The 17,307-nt window shown below is 47.1% G+C and overlaps 1 protein-coding gene and 1 pseudogene across 3 annotated transcripts in view; one reads left to right on the top strand and one right to left on the bottom strand.

Moving 5' to 3' along the window:
* The window catches only part of AFAP1L2 (actin filament associated protein 1 like 2), a 36,061-nt gene extending 34,993 nt beyond the window's left edge, over positions 1 to 1,068 (bottom strand). For all 3 annotated transcript variants that reach the window (XM_025039190.1, XM_025039188.1, XM_025039189.1), the window contains exon 1: positions 944 to 1,068. The gene's annotated coding sequence lies outside the window, so the exon portion shown is untranslated. The remainder of the gene's footprint in view (positions 1 to 943) is intronic.
* A 13,551-nt stretch (positions 1,069 to 14,619) lies between these two features.
* LOC112470220 lies at positions 14,620 to 14,738 on the top strand (annotated as a pseudogene).
* The last annotated feature ends 2,569 nt before the right edge of the window (positions 14,739 to 17,307 follow it).

The following is a 17,307-nucleotide window of genomic DNA, read 5'->3' as shown; positions in this document are numbered from 1 at the left end:
GGTGGGGAGGAATTTTCTTGCCAGGAAGAGGCAAGAAAGAACTTTCTGGGATAGAAAATGTTCTGTCTTGTTTGGGGTGGTAGGGACACAGGTGTACACGACTGTCAAAAGTCACTGAATCGAATACTTAAGATTCATGTATTGGTTGGATATAAAAACCCACCTCAGTAAAAAAAAAAAAAAAAGGTGGAAGAAAAATATGAACGCAGCGTTCGTGATTTACAAATTCTTAAAACTACGTTTTCCCTTGGGCTCTATGACACTGGGGGAGTTATCTGAACTTTGCAGGCCTCGGTTTCCTCATCTGTGTTAAGTGGGAAGTGCTCAATTAAGCCTTAGCTATTATTGTAAGAGTTTATTATCCCTTCTCTACTTTCAACCAGGAAGAAAAAGTGCTTTGACAACACTGTGTTTAAAACCTCATTCATAGGCTGATGTGTTGAACAGAGATTTCTGGGCTCCCATTCAAGTCATATCTCTTCTACACTATTGTTATAGTATGAATTGTGCCCCCTCAGAATTCATACGTTAAGTCCTAGACCTCGATAGCTCAGAACGTGACTGTATTTGGAGAAAGGTCTTTAAAGAAGAGGGGTCTTTAATGTGATTAACATGAAATGAGGTCACTGGGGTGGCCCCTAACACAATATGACCTGTGTCCTTATAAGAAGGGGAGATTTGGACACAGATATGTACACAGAGGGAAGGTGGCAGAAAGACCCAGGGAGAAGACGGCCATCTACAAGCCAAAGAGAGAGGGCCTCGGAAGGAACCGACCTGATAACACTTTGATCTCAGATTTCTGGCCTCCACAACTATATGCGAATAAACATTTGCTGTTCATGCCACTAAGTCTGTGAAACTTCGTTACGGCGGCCCTCGTTAATACAACCGTCTGTCCGTCTCCACGGAGACCTCCCCAAGGCCCCTGGGCCACACTCACTGCTGCTTTTGGTGTAAAGCCGGAGGAGCTCGGCCAGGCCACTCTTCCTCACCACAGCTGTGCTGCTCAGGTTCTCCTGGTCGAGAATCTTGAGGAAATCTTCCAGCTCCGTCAGCAACTGCTCCAGGGCTGGAGACAAAAAACAGAAGAACCCTTTACAGTGGCTGCCTTCTCTTTAAAGGCGCATCTCAGATACACCTCCAGATCCTGCGGTGTCCCACCATGAACCCTCTGGTCCTAAGGGGAGGGGTTTGGGGTGAGGCCTGGCTGCACAAGGGGCCCAGCCAAAAAGCAGGATTTCCAGTGCTAGGGTCTCGGTGAGATGGAAACAGGCCCTCGGCTGTGAGGTGAACGACCTTGGCCAAAGACTATGGTCTACCATTTGCTGGAGTGGCAGTGACCAAGGTGGCCCAGTCAAGCCCACAAGGCCATTGGAGTCTGGAAACAGATTTCTTCCTTGATAAAAGTCAATTCAAATAGTTCAGGGTCTGGGGAACTTGAACACAGATCAAACTCGTAATCATCAAAAGCAGTGATAAGGTTGACCAGTTGTTCATTCTTTGCCAAAGGATGGAGAAACAGAACTAAGCCAAGGAGATGAAACAGTGATTATTCTGTCCTTGCAGAAATATATGGACAACCCATCAAAAGCCACTCTTGGGCAAACAAAACTTTCCCCTGAGTTTCTTCAGTGATCGAGTGCCATCAAGCCCAGTATCACTCCCAAATTGGTTAAGTCTCCTGCTCCCACAGATCAGATGTCATATACAGCTCTCAAGGACACTACCACAGAAGAGTTTGTCAATTTCTAGCTGAAACCAGTGCAGAGGGCAACAGTCTAGGAAAAGGGTGTTCACCACTACTGTTGTTATTATTAGGGGCCTAACTCTCTACTAAGAACAAGACGTTGCAGTTGCTGACAGGTTTGTCATCTTGGCTCTCCCTGCGTGGCCAGTTCTCCAGAACATGCTTATTAATGGCAGCCGACAACTTAAAGTTCTAAACCATGCTTTCCAACCATTGGGAATCACCTGCAGACTTTATAACTGCTGATGCTCAAGCTGCGCTCCAGACTGATGACCAGAATCGCTGGGAGTGGAACCCAGAGGTCAATAGTTCTTAAACCTCCGCAGGTGACTGCAATGTGCAGCCAAGGCTGAGAACCACGGGTCCAAACCCAGTGCCAGGGGCCACAGACAGCAGGGAAGCAGCCCAGAGTTGCCCTCCATCCACCTGGTGCGGGAACTCTGAGCAGTCACGCCATCTCTCCAAGCTCGGCTTCCTTATCTGTAAAGTGGAGATGACCACGTGGGTCCTGCTCATCTTACAAGGCGGTTGAAAATGAGAAAATCTGTGAAACTTTTCTTAATTGTGCTTGTGAAATGCTACACTGAACCACACAAAGAGTGTTGTCATCATCCTCTCATCTTGATTTTTCTTCTCACTCTCGTGGCATCTTTAGTTATTTATTTTTCCACCAGTAGCAGTCATCTCTAAGCTTCCCTTTAGAGAAAAAAACCATCTTGCAATGTATCATTCCCTATTGTACCATGTAAGGGAGACGAGGGAAAGGAAGGTCACCTCCTCAAGGAAGCCTTCCCTGAATGCTCTACCCGAAGTAGGTATTTCTTATTTTTTAACTTACCATCTAACTCCTGACTCCTGATCACAGCTCTAATCACAACTTATTAACAACATGAACACAAACCGGTTTTAAAGTTTGAAATGAGCAAAATCAACAATGAGTAATAGTTTTATTTTGCTCATTTTTAAGTTATATGTTTGTCTTGCCCACTTTGGTCTAGTCTGTTAGCTCAGTGAGAGTTGGGACTACATCTGTCTTGCATTTTTGGCACCTCAAATCGTTATAGTGTTGAACGAATGTTTGTGGAATGACTGAATAAATGGATAAATCAACTAATTAGGCACCTACTAGTTGACAACAACTCTAAGAGGCAAGCATCGTTATACCCATTTTGCATCTGTGGACCTGGTGGCCCAGTGAAGGCCCATAAGGTCCCATATGGCCCATGGCAAAGAGACAGATTTACAGTCTGACTCCAAGGCTGAGCTCTTAGTAACACCCCACCCCCATGTCTCTGTGTAGGGCTTTCTCCCACCATCCCCCAAAGGCCCGGCTCCCCAGACCTGAACCAGAGCCCTAGATTATCCCTAACACCCCTCACTGGAGAAGGAAGCCCTCATGCTCTCCCGGTTCTCAGAGCCCAGTGGCTTGTTTCTGTCCAATCACCCCCTTGGATCTTAGCGGGATACCAGCTTAACACCATTCCTGCAAAACCAAATTCCCAGGAATGAATATTGTCACTGAGGGCTAGAGGAGGGGAAGGGGGTGGTGAGGATTTGTTTGTTTCAGAAGCAAGCAGTGATGACAGTCCGAGCATACGTGATTATCAGATCAAACATCAGGGTGTGCCAGCTCACTCAAATGAATGGGCACTGCCTGTCGAGGATCAGAGCCCTCTCTCCCCCGCAGGAATATTCCTGAAAGAATTTGCCAAAACTGGAGAAGCAGACGAGAAACCTCTTTTCTTTCTTCAAGGTCCTGCTAAAGGCTGAAGAATCAAGCAGGTTCCACAAAGCTCTACATGTCTAATCCTCTCTGTCTTGTTGAAAGCCAAGTGAAGGTAAAAAGCAGCCAGTGTGGCCCATATGCTGCGCGTGCCTAGAGTGGATGGGAGGTGGCCCTCGTCTCTGCCGGAGAAGAGACAAGTAGATGGTAAGTGATAGCTTAGGCAAAGAAAGAAGCCATGTTTGGGTAGCTCTGCTTTGGAACAAGCGGGAGGCCGACAGTATTGAGTATTAGGAAGAATGTGGCAGAGGGGCCCCAAGAGGCCAATGGCTTTTGCCCAGTTTACTTAAAACTAATTAGACTCTTAACAGAGGGAGTTTTGAAAGGGAACCAGCAGAGCTCCCAGAATCCACCAGTAGATAACAGGTGACATCCCACGTGGATGCGCCCAGCACTCGACTGGGCTCCCAGCCTGAACTTACTGGGAAATTAAAAAGCAGAGTCCGTACAGCGTGATCCTTTTCTGCAACCTCATTGGCAGAGCTAAGACCAGCACAGCTGAAGCAATTTATAGACCAAAGGACAGCACCCAAAATTCAAGAGTCAAGTAGGTGATAGCTGCCTCACGTGTGCTGGGAGGTCAGACGAGAACACAGTCCTAGGCCAGGAAGGCTTCTGGGAAGAGGAGGCAGTAGGGTGAGGCCTTAGATTGTTTTTTTTCTTTGGTTTGGTTTTGTTTTCACGCCGCTATTGATGAGTTTTCCCTTGGCTGCAGGAACTCAAAAGGCTAAAAAGCGGCGCGTTTAAAGAAGAGAAACACAGGGAACAAACACAAAGGGTAAATGTGAGGAAAATGACGCCGAGCCTTGAACTCGACTACAGTAAAGAGAGCGAAAGGGCCTGGAAAGGCAGTTAGGGTCTCAGCTGCATTTTCCCTGACCTTCTGGGCTTCTCCAGACTGTTCTGCTGCTGCTTCTGGAGGCAAAAAAAAAAAAAAAATAAGCGGGGGGGGGGTACAAAAACGGAAAGTGTCTCTTCACTTCCTCATCCTCAGCTATTCCCAAAAGCCGCCTGATTCTTGGAAAACAGCCTTTGTTTATCTTCACATCAGCAAATGTGTACTAAGCCAAAGGGTGAAGAATGCTGTGCCTGGCTCTGGGCAGGCAGAGGTGACCCGGATGGGGTCCCCCCACCCCCGCCCTGTCAGGGGCCCAGTGAATACACAGAGTGAAAGCAGGAGTAATGCAGGAATGTCTCCGAGGATCAGGAACACAGCGAAGAAAGAGGTAAACTGTGTAGTTATCGGAGAAAGGAATCTATAAGCCGGCCATTGAGGAAAGAATAGGAGCTCATCAGGCAAAAGCGTCTCAGGGAAAGGGAATGAAATGCTCAGAAGACTCGAAAGCTGAAAGCGCACAGGGTGTTTGAGAAACCAGGAGTAGCTCTGTGTCTCAGGACCTCGAAGAGCATGGGGCCGGGTGGGGTGGCCCTCCAAGGGGAGAAGGTGGGTTCTGAGGCCTGACCTGTGAAATGAGATCATGTGGGTAGATCACAAGGGATTTATTTGTTTTGCTAATGAGTTAGTATCTTATCCTGCAGGGCCTCTAGGCAATGCAGTGGGAAAGGCCATGACACACTGTTCTTCAAACAGGCTGGAGATAGAATAACTCTGCAAACAATAGGGAGGACTATGGAAGGGGACCAGGGGACCCAGAGGGAGGCAGGGAGGCCATTTAGATGCCTGTATTAGTGCAGCTGAGAATGGTGAGGGTGTGACCTAATCCCAGCAGCCAAGGACCACATAGGACACTGTACCCCCACCACCCTGTGAGAACACAGAGTGGAAAGGGGCTCCTGAGGCTGAATCATAACCTAACTGGGTCACGTCCAGAGTTAGCAGAGGCACAGAGGCTCAAATGTCAGGTACGTCCAAGTCCATGGTACTTGGTATCTGCTGTCTGCTGGCTGTAGCCATTTCCAAGAAGCCAGGGAGGTTTATCAGAAACATGGCCTCTGCTTCTCTTTGCCCCACAGTCCACAAGGCAGGGGAGATAGAGAGGAGGGACTGGACTCAAGATTTGTGACAGGAAGAGCCCATGGGACCTGATGATAATTCCGGTAAGATGTAGGGACTGTAGGAGAAGATACCCCTGGTGACTGAGATGGACAACGCCATCAGAGACGCACAGGCTTGAGGACACTGCCATGAAGCAGGTGGCTGTGGTCCCTGTCATTGGGGAACTGATGGGCCAGGCAGATGGGTGGGTGGGGGTAGCACTGAGAAAGCAGAGGTACCTTCCTCTTCCTCTAAAGTGGCTGCACTAGGTGAATGGTCAGCATCAGGGCTGAGGAAACGGACTGGGAACCCGGCTCACGAAGCCCAGATGTCATTTCCCTCGCCCTCCAAATTTGCATCGCCTTTCAAGGGCATCCAGGTCCCTTCCCCACAAAGCCGCCCGTGACCAGCAGCACTCAGCTCTCCTGCCATCTTCTGCCTCCCTCGATTCCTCACTGTCAAAGCCACCTGTCCACAGTCATCTCAGCACATGCCAAGTCTACACCTCGGGCTGAGCAGGAACTCCTTCCGGTCAAGGGTCAGCCTTGGTAGATTTGGGCCTCTGACGAGGAGCTAAGCACGGCAGGGGCCAGTGATCCTGCGGCAAACACACCCTCCCGGGTCCAGCTCATGCTCTCGGAAATAACAATCGACAAGAGCAAGGCTCCAACTTCGCCAACTCCAGTGACATTTTTCAGCCCTCAGAGCTCAGAGGGGCAGGCAATCCCCCGGAGGAATGTGGCTATTTCACTGAGGCTCTGGAACGCGCTCATCCCAGTCCCCTTTCCCACCCCGACCCCCACTCTTCTCATTTTGGCCGCTTCCTCATCCTCCAGCGGAGGGAGGGAAAAATAAGGGTATTGTTCACTCTGGAAACTGCGGGCCCTTGTGCAGGCTCTCCGTCCCGGCTCTGCTAAAGTTCAGAGTTGTCTGCTCAGGGTCTGACAAGTCATCAATAAGATTCTTGTTCCAGGCTTCCATGGCCCACGCAGAGCTGGACAGTTCAACTGTTCCATTCACTGGCCTCGGCCTCGGCGAAGCTCTGCCTCCCGATGACCTCCTCCCCCGGCTCTCCTCAGCTTGAAGCAGTCCTGCTTTGTGGTCATTAGGTTCCCAACCCAACACGTCTTCCCAACATGCCGAAAAAGCTACCCTTCACAAGGTCCCCTGCTGTTTTATGCACACATTTTTATTTATTCAGCTGCATTTGCTGAAAACACATGATTGAGCATGATTTTCCTTCCAAACGTGAAACTAAGCAGACCTATTCTTTAAGAATAAAGACACGCAACCCCCTCCTGGCCCCAACAGTTCCCAAGATCAAGCCACTGGGCATATTATCCACATGAACCTGGCCACTGGGGACCAACCAAAGTTATGAACCTGGGAAAAGTTTCCGCGACGGGAAACAGGATGCACGGCGGAAAATGCCACTCAAATTCTTCCTGATCATAGAGACTCTTCACGTTCTCAGGGATGAGCTTTTAAAAAGGAGATATCCCTTCATCAGAGACATCAGGCACCAAGCCCCTTTTGTTTAAAGGGCCAGATACCACGCCAGCCTTTCTGTACCAAGAACCTGCTGTGTGCTTGGCGTGTTAACAGGAAGCGGGATCTTTTCTCTCTTTTATGGTGCTAATACGCACATAACTTAAAACTGAACATTTTAACCACTTTAAAGTTTACAATTTGGTGGCATTAAGTACATTCACAATGTTACGCAACCACCATTGCCACTATCTATTTCTAGAACTTTCCTGCCACCTGAAACAAACCCACCAGGCAGTCACTCCGCATTTCCTCCTCCCCCAGGTTTGCGGCAACCACGAATCTGCTTTCTGTCTCTGTGGATTGGCCAATTCCGGATATTTTATATAAATCAAATCATATACTATGTGGCCTTTTGGGTCTGGCTTCTTTGACTATGCACAGTGATTTCGAGGTTCATCTATATTGCAGCATGTATCAGTATTTCATTCCTTCTTATGGCTGAACAATGTTCCATTGTATGGATGGACCGTATTCTGTTTATCCATTCACTATTAACGAAGAACTGGTTTTTTTAAACAACAAAAAAAGTTTTTAAGTGGGACATAATTTACATACAGTAACATCCTCTATTTTTACTAGACAGTTCTAGTGTTTCAAAAACACACTCAGCTGTGGTCACTATCACCACTGTCAAGATATAGAACATTTCCATCGCCCCCCCAAAAATTCCTTTGTGCCCTTTGACAGGTGACCTCTTCCTCACTCCCAGGCCCTGGCAACCCGCATAGCCTCTGGAGTCTGACTCTTTTTACTTAACATAAGGCCTCTGAGACATACTCATGTTGTTGTGTATATAATGTTTTCCTTTTGATTGCTGTGTCATATTCCATTGTGTGGATGTTGGAGGCCCATATGTCTCCGCATGTCCATATACTTCCTCTGCAGCGTGCTCCTGCACAGACACCGCAGGTTCCTGTGTCCTGATACCGGTCTGCCATGCTCTTGAAGGCATCTTCTTGCTGACTTTAAAGGGCATGCCTACCTTCATACACTTAGTGGATGACCACTTGGGAACATGCAAACAACAGGTAAAGCAGCAAGTCTTAACAGTGGCTGCACACCAAAATATCATGGGGAGTTAAAAAAATTCCTGATGCCTGGAGGTGCCCTCAGACACCCTGCTGTAAATGCTCTGCGTGTGCTCTGGGCCTCAGGAGTTTTCAAAGTTTCTAGGTGATTCTACTGTGCAGTCAAGGTTATGAACCACTGAGATAAATTATGGTGTGATTGCTGCTTCATGAAGTCTTTTAACTTTATAAAATTATTTATAAGGTTTCTTAAAAAACAAATTTCCATAGTCTTTCTCCATGACTCAATTCTGATTTTACATGTAGAACTTTGTAGGTTTGTGCCTGTTAATAAGCCCCACCCTCCAAAAGTCCTCTCCCTTCTGGCGGTAAGCAGCAAGGACCAAGATGTCTATATGTCTACACATCGCTGAACTCAGTTCTTTGTCCTGCTTGAACAAGTAGAATCTCTCATCACTGACAATCAGCATCTAAAAGATCTGCAGGCTACCCCGACGTCTGTCCGTCTGTCATTGATCCTGCCTGCTTGGACCCCAGGAGACAGTGCCAGAAATGTAAATAACTTTCTCCAGGATAAATACTCCTGGAGTTTTTCTTGATCTCCACCTCCAAGAAATGGTGAGGGGGAGAGAGTTTTGCTTCATTTACTAGCACTGTGCATACACTGCTCCCTGCTGAGCCAGACCTTAAGGTCGGCTTGTCATGATTTTTGCCAAGATCTGCTTTTTCTCACCTATCTTGGAGTCTCATCACTTAAAACTTTCCCCAACAAGAGGCCACCCTTTGCATTCCCAGATTAGCTGTGCAGGCTGAAAAGATGGGACAGATGCTTTGCTGCTGCTGCTCGCACTACTGGAAAAACAACTTGAGCTGCTCACTGGTGACCTCTCAGATGGAACGAACCTCCCCACAAGCAGAATTCCAATCTCAGCTACAGAGCCAGCTGGAACCAGAGCTGCTTCGATAGGGCCTCTTGGAAATTCACACAGTAACAGCCGAAGACATCAAACCAAGGACAACGAGACCCAGGACCACCTTTATCCCGCCTTGGCCAGCCCAGATGTATCACCTGTCCACCCAGCCCAAAGCACATGGGCTGTTACTCGGTGATTACCCCGTATTTACTGCTTATTTGTACCATGAATGAAAATCCTTTGTCCCCAGTGAAATGGAAAGCTAAACTAGCTGCTGTACATAAAGCTTACAAACACAAACACACACAGCCTAATGAAGACTCCTCTTGAGTTGTCTCCTATTAAAGTGCTCTAGGCTGCTCTGTCCAGTAGGCCTGGGCAAATGGCTCACCAATCCTTGGCCACAATTCTGGCCCTCACGCGGGCCAGTTACCATCTCCAGAATGACCACTGAGAGGCAGTCCCTGGCAACTGATGGAGTTGGGAGCCTATGAGGCATCTCACTTCTGGACAACGCTCTGATGGGGCTTTCTCAAGGGTACAGGTGGGAAGGAAGAGCCTGGAGGAAGCTGCTCCTCTCTGGACCAGGAACCCAAGGCCAGAGGTGGTCAATCCCTTAGGGCACTCCAACAGTTCAGGGTACACATGAGGGTAAGGATGAATGCCCTAGGTTCTAGCTATCAGCAGGGTCCAGGCCAAAGAGGCTTTGGGAGACCAAGAGGCTTTTGTTCCTTGAGCCTAGTTAGGACGTTCCTTAACTGCAACCTGCCAGAAGACTGGTTTCGTTCAGACTCAGGCAGAGGCCAGTTACGTGGGTGAGAAGTGTAAAGGTTCAGCTGGGTGGATCCCTGCGTGGCAAGTCACACAACTGGCACAAACCATTTTAGTCTCTGAAGTACGGGGTAACCAGAGATCACGCAAGTTCACACCGGAAATTTAGGAAGTACTGGGTGATAGGAAAAAAGGCTGGGAAATACCAGTGGCTCTCTCTCAGTGGAGGAGTTATGGGAAATGTTTCTTTCCTTCTTTATACCCTCCCCTGTTCCTCGACACAGCAGAGCGGTGAGTTATCACAGGCAGCAAAGACACTGGTGCAGTGGCTGCTGTGCTTTCAGTTTTGGCTGCAAATTTAGGCTTGTCCCGATTCACTTGCTATTTGTATTAGGAGTGGGGGGAGAGACACAAACTAAAGATGCACAGAAGGAAAATATCACCATACTTTTCAGATTTCCTGTTTCTTTCCAACATTTAGCCAAAGTAATGAAATACCATTGGATCGGTGGGCTCGTGAGGCCTCTTCACTCTGTTCAGGTCTCTGCCTCCAAGGTCAAGTCAGCCCCAGCAATCCAAAACCACCACCACCACCACCAGCTCTCTGCCTTTGGAGTTAACTGGCAGGAGACTGCCCACCAGGGCGATTCAAGGCCCACCAGCGCACACGCACAGGCAAGTCTTTCCTTGAGGCTCCAGGGAAGCTGGGCAGGAAAACAAAGGCCTCCTGGCCTCCCAGGCCTCCTAGTCTGTCTGGCCTGGATCCTGGAGGCTGCTGGAATCTGGAGTGTCTGGCCCATGCTGTCATGCTCCCTATGACCTGCTGGAATGTCCTGGGGTTGGGGGTGTCTTGGGTTCCCTGGGTTCCTGCTCCAGAGGGAGCAGCGTCTTCCATGCCCTTATCACCGGTACCGGGTTCCAGATTCAAACTGCCTAAGTGTTAGTTCCAGATCTTGGTTCACTCTTGGCTTCAGCACATACTGGCTGAATGGCTCTGGAGAGCTTAATTAGCATCTCTGTGTGCCTCAGTTTCCTCCTTTGTAAAACAAAGTTAACAATAAAACCTACTTCGTAGGATTGGTATAAAGATCACAAAATAATCCCATAAAGTGCATATACTAAGTTCAATGTTAGCTGCTAAATAAAACCTATATTCCTCCTATAATTATAGACAGACACAGAAAACCCTCCATATACACACACACGCACACACACACATTTTAGGAGGACAGCTTCAAAAAAGCAATTGGAAATACCTCTGCTTGATTTTGTAGGACTATTCAACTGTGTCCTGGCAGGACAGCAAGGGCCGTTAAAGTGGAATTTGGGTTAATCCCCTCTGGGGAAACACACGGTGCTGAAAAACAAGTGAAGGTTTCCAAAGCTTCCGCTTCCTGTGGCTCCCAGCCCCGGCCTCGACAGGTTAAAATCTACCCCAGAAACAGGTGGAATGAGGGTCAGCACCAGGTTGTGATTTGAGAGGTAGCTCTCAGGGCCTTGTGCTTCTTTTCCATCTTTGGGCTAAACCCCCTGCCTCCACACCATCACCTGCCTGCCCTGACCGCTGACCCTGTCAGGCAATGTTCCTTTGGGCAAAGAGTACAATGCTATTAAAAATGTTGCCTCTGAAGGGATAACACTTGATGAGCCTGTGCAGTGGTTATCTGTTGCTTTCTCTCCTCCCCAGCAACGCTTCGCCCTTCTTAATTGCACTCAATTTTTCTTTGGGCATCCCCTTTACCCAGTGTATTTATCTACATGACTTTGGACCTAGCCAATCAGAGCATTCCCTCCCCTCTCAACCCCTCAAGAGTAATTAGCTTAGGGATGGCCTCATGACCAGAGCCAAGCCAATGAGCATCAGCCTTAGGACTCTTCCTGGAACTATTAGGAAGTACATGTTCTCCTTCCCCGTGGTCTCTGAACTGCCAGAATGGCAGCTTGCCATGGCTCTCTCTGGAAACAGCTACCTGAGAAGGAAAACAGAATCTTGAGGTTCCTGATGACAACATTTCAGCCCCAGGAATCAGCTCCAACTCAAATGAGCTTTCCCCTATACCACTTAAGTTACTTATAGCCAAGACATCCATTTTTTTTTTTTTTTTAATAAGTCAGATTGAGCTGGGTCTCCTTTGCTTACAGACAGTGAACTACCATAGCACATTTTCTGACTCCAGAATCTGGGCCAGGCAATCCGCACGTACAACTTCAATTCACTCTGTGAGGCGGACGGTATCACCTCCATTTCACAGAGGGGAGATCTGAGGCCAAAGGAGGGTCCACACAGCAAATACCAGAGCTCGGAATCAACAGGCCCTTCTGGAGTTTATTCCAATGATCTGAGTGTACTTTAAACTGGTAAAGATTTGCTTATTAAAACAGACTGTGCAGAGACTGGACTTCAGAAACACTCTAATGAAAGGGAAGTGTGAGGAAAGATCCACGGAATAAAAGCACCTGACAAGCCTGGGACAAAATGTCACCAAGGCCCGGGGTGAGGGCAGAGGACAAGTGGGTGGAGGGCAGTGAAGACAAACTTCTTCCAACCTTAGGAATAAGACAGAAGTGGAAACTGAAGGGGAATTCCAAAGGCTCAGAGAGGAGTCAGGCATGACGACTCGGAAAATGAAAGGATTTGAACAAAGACTTTCGCTTATTTCAGGCAGTGCTGATGGATTTCAAGACAGTCAAGTGCTCCAGGGCAGCCTGTGGGAAAAACAAGGGTGGAAGCTGCAACTCATGACTCAGGGAGCAAAACAGCCACGCAGAGAACGCAATCCCTGAACTTCCACGACTGACCCCAGGGCCAGGGCCAGATCTGGAGAAGAAAACAGCTGATGAAAGGGGCAGGTGTGATGGTTAAGTTATGGGCGAACACAAGCGTCTGCCCCAAATGGTCCTTATCAGGAAGAGTGAAAGTCCCCAAAGGAGCAGTTTTAACATAGCTGGCAGTTCTGAGTGGCTGTCTAGCTAGACCAGGGGGTCCCCTCCCCCTGGGCCACGGACCGCTACTGGTCTGTGGCCTGTTAGGAACCGGGCCACACAACAGGAGGTGAGTGGCAGGCAAGTGAGTAAAGTGTCGTCTGTATTTTCAGCCCCAGCACTAACATCACCACCTCACCTCCACCTCTGATCATCAGATTCTCATAGGAGCACCGGTCCCTAGTGTCAAAAAGGGTGGGGACCACTGAGCTTGATTAACCTTGCTTCTGTTGAGCAGAACATGTCTAATGGACAAGAATTGATAATCAGGCCGAGAGTCGTATAGAATCCCTTGATGTAAAACCCATCAGTCCCTTTAGTGGCTCTGCAGGAATTAGAATCAATAATGAATGAGAATTCATTATTTTGGTCTACTTAGCATTCTTTCTCCCTTTTGGAAATGGGAGGACCTATTCCATAGGGTTCAGACGTAGCTGACCCCACCTTAGCCATAGGAGATGGGGACGTAGCTGAGAACTGGCCATCCTTCCGACCCCAGGGATGGGTTCAAGCAAGGCCCCTAGTATTTGCTCTATGGGCTTTGAGATAAAGAAGTCTTTCTCCTCTTTGGATTATAAGCCATGAGGATGAATACTCCTCCTGGGAAGCTAGGAGGAGCTGCAGTAGACTCCTACATTTCCAGTCTGAGAATGAAGGCAGCAATCAGAAGTGGGGAGGAAAGCTGATAACCAGAGAAAGAGACGGAGCCCTACCCACTGTTAGAGTCCCTTGGTCCAGCCATGCCTGAAGCTAACTTTGCACTTGTCAACTATAGAAACCAATAAATTCCCTTTTTCGCATAAGCTGCTTTTCAGTCACTAATTATCAGAAAGTCCTTATTAATATGGAAGTAAAGGTTGAACAAATGATGGCTCCATGTAAATCACCCCTTTTATAAGGCATACTTCAGTTTCCCGAAGCCATTAAATAGGCTAGGAGTAATCTCAATTCCCTGTTCTCTTTAAAAGGTTCAAGCACGAAGCCTACAAGGCCAGGTAATTTTCTTGGATGTCTCACATGCTGTCCAAACGACCAGAAAAACTGCTGACAGTGATGAACGCACACTGAAGGCGTGGCTGTGATGCTCCTGTTTAAAACACGGGGGAGAGCAGCGCACCTGGGAATAGGTGAGGGATGCTGCCTCCCTGCCAGGAGCACATCTCCTCTCTTTTTTCCTGACTGGTACCCACATCTTTGTGCTGCTGTCCATGGTCCCTAATTCAAGGCCTACAGCAGTGCTTTTCAAACTGTGGGCATGGCCATTTAGGGGCCGGTGAGTTAGCTGCAGCAAGCTTAAAAAAAAAAAATAGTAGTCATAGAAAATATCAAAATGTACTGCATCTAGTAAAGGAGTGGGATCGTTCATAAAACCCTTGTTTCAGGTTTGTGTGTGTGTCCTGGGACACAATATGTTTGTAAAATACATATCTTACCATAGTCTCAATCAAAATGTTTGAAAAACATTACCATAGGCCCGTGGGCTCTTATCTAAAACCTACAAAGCCGGAGCAGTTTTGAAGTTCAGTATATTTCAGATTCTAGAAAAGGAACATGGTGCAGGCTCCCCCAGCAAGGTCTAGGGAAACACTTAGGAATAAAACGTTACTATTTCTACAGCGAAATACACAAATACGCATGCTAAGTGGGCTCACTACATCATAAATAGCCTCGCATTATTTCAGATGCCTCCAAATTAATATGTACCAACCTTACCAAACAAAATCTAGTTTCCCAAGTTTGGGGATTTGAGGAGATGAAATTGTGAACCTATCTAGGGATTCTCAGTCTTTTTCCTTCTTCTTCCTCAAAATTGGCTTAATTTTCCAATTTTTAAAAGGGACCTCGTCTATGGCTATGCCACCTTGAACGTGCCGGATCTCATCTGTTCTCGGAAGCTAAGCAGGGTCAGGCCTGGTTAGTACTTGGATGGGAGACCACCTAGGAAGACCAGGTGCTGTAGGTGTTAAAAAAAATTAAAAATAAAGAAATAAAAGGGACCTCATGGATGACGGTGAACCCACACGAAGCTCTTAACAAATTAACGCAAAACCACAAGGCCCAAGAAGTTCGCAGGGCTGTGGGTGGGGTTCACTCAGTGACTGACATCCTAAAATGGTACTGTCTGATTCATTGGCCACCCTGTGGTTACTCTGAATCAAGATGTGCTATGTGAAATGGAATCTCAAAGGATGTAAAATATCTCAACAGATTTTTTTTAAAAATATTGTTTACATGTTGAAATGCTGGTGTGTTGGAGATTGCATTAAATACATATCCTCAAAATGAATTTCACCTGTTTTTTAAGTTAAAAGACTTTTTAATGTGTATGTTTTGCTTTACATTTTGATTGCACTGGTCTAAAACACCTGTCGTAGACTCAGAGCATCACCATGAAGAAAATCATCCTTCTGCTGAAAACAAAACAATATTCAGAGAGAAAGGGACTTTGCCAAAATCACACAAATGACAGAAAACTAAATTTCCTGTATCTACCCAAGGCTTTCTAAACCTCGATTCAAGTAGTTTCGAACCCTAGAGAGTGAGGAAAGAACAGGGGTCATTCTTTGAGAGCAGCGGACGAGGGCTTGGGAAAGGTAGAGCCTTCTAAATGTGCTGGCTGTGATTTGCCAAGGTGAGAAGGGGAGATGAGAGGAGCTTTTCCCTCAGGAAAACAGCTGTGACCTGCACGAAGAAGATTCGGTTACTCAGCGCAGGCTGTGCTCGTTTACATGAACAAGAGCCAGTTATTCATCCTAGAAATGTTCTAAATTAAACCCTTGAAGCCCTATTATATAAACAATATAAAGGTATCACAGAGTTTTGAGTTGGATCATTGTTTGTGTTTAATGTCTCGGCCAAAATTTGTCAAAAGAAACTGCTGATGTGCAATTTCCGACTCTTCCAGTGCATTTGTTTTGGGGAACGTTTTTAAGTTTGCGTTTGGCTCTCTTCTCAAATCTCCCTTTCCCTGCCTGGCCCATCTCAAAAGGACTTCTTAGCTTCCAGGTCCTCTCTCTCTCCTCTCTCTGCTCCAAATTCTCCAACACTGTGGCCCCAGCCTCAAACACCCTGCAATTGTCCTTAGCTACTTTTTTCACTGGCATAACCAAGTTCTCTAATGCAACACCTATACACACCACTCTCTCTCTGAACTGTTATCCCTTTGACCCCCAAATCAGGCTTTACGTACGAGCACCCTAATACATGGCCATTATCATTTCATCCCACAAGCACGCCCTGACCTATTACACCGCCGCCTTGGCCCTGTCTACCCACACCAGTCGGTCAAGTATTTTCCGGATACTGGCTGTACATCAGTCATCTCTTTAAAGATGTACTGAGCACCTACTCTCTGCCGGAACCATGCTAAGCAATGTCATGGGGAAGAAAAACAGGCAAATCCCTAGTTCCCTATTTCTAATTTGCATGTATTCCTTGAAATCATAAGAATACATGTTGCATCTCTTGTTTGTGTAACGTAATAGTGATTCCTTTATTCCCTCCTCTAGACTGTGGCGCCACTAAATTGCTTCTTGTAATCAGTGACATCTTCGACTCATTCCACAATCAGCTCCTCTCCGACCAGCCACAGTGATTTTCCATTCTATTATAGTGAGGGGACTCTTTGCACTAAGTTTCTTTGGGCAACGGGTTACTGTCTAATGTTTCCAAATCATGTGAATGCTAAAACTGTGTCTGCCTCAAACCCCCAACCAGATTTGCACAGTGCAAGCGGCGGGTCTTGGAGCTCACTTTAGGCAGCCCCTCCTACACCTGGACAGGCACCTACTGGGCACTAGCCCTGAGCAGGAGATCCCAAGTTTGACCTTGAAGGCAGCGATGGGCCTGGGTGAAGAATTCCCCTCTTCGAGCCCACGGCTCTGAAAAGCCCTGTCCTTTCCATTCAAAACTGGTTGTTGGGACCCCATGTGGCGTCTCCAGAGCGATCCCAGCCCTGAACTCCACACCTGGTTCAGGAGTTGCTTACTTAGAACTGAGGCTTAATTAGAAAAACCTGGGAATAAGGCGGTCTTCTTTTGCCTTACCATTACTCTGAATATAATTTGGCGCAAAGTAAAGCAAAAACATAGTGAACTCTAAATTCAGCAACAACAGACTTTATGATGGACCATTTTCTACTGAAACTTAAACTATGAAAATAGAACTACAATTAAACAACGCAAAATGCTATTAATAAACCAGTAAAAAAGAAATACAAACCAAAAGAGGGAAACTACTTTTATTAAGAATAAACTCAGCCAATGACTGACAAAGTTTATCACACTGAGCTCTTATAATAAACCTATACAGTGGATATAATCGTACCCTAAAGAAAAATAGACTCAGAGGTTAAGTGACTTGCCCAGTCACACAGCTAGTTAATCCAGATCTGAATTCAAATTAGTCTGACCCCTCCCGCCATCACCTTGATTGGTCTCACCTGCAATTTCTTCTTTCAAGTCCAGATATAAAACACAGACAGACAGACACACAGACACACACACACCCACACACCCACCCACACACCCCCA

The sequence above is a fragment of the Pteropus alecto genome, unplaced genomic scaffold, assembly GCF_000325575.1.
Source record: "Pteropus alecto unplaced genomic scaffold, ASM32557v1 scaffold177, whole genome shotgun sequence".
NCBI classification, from domain to species: domain Eukaryota; kingdom Metazoa; phylum Chordata; class Mammalia; order Chiroptera; family Pteropodidae; genus Pteropus; species Pteropus alecto.
Note: the sequence above shows the minus strand (reverse complement) of the source record. Positions and strands in the feature narration are given on the sequence as shown.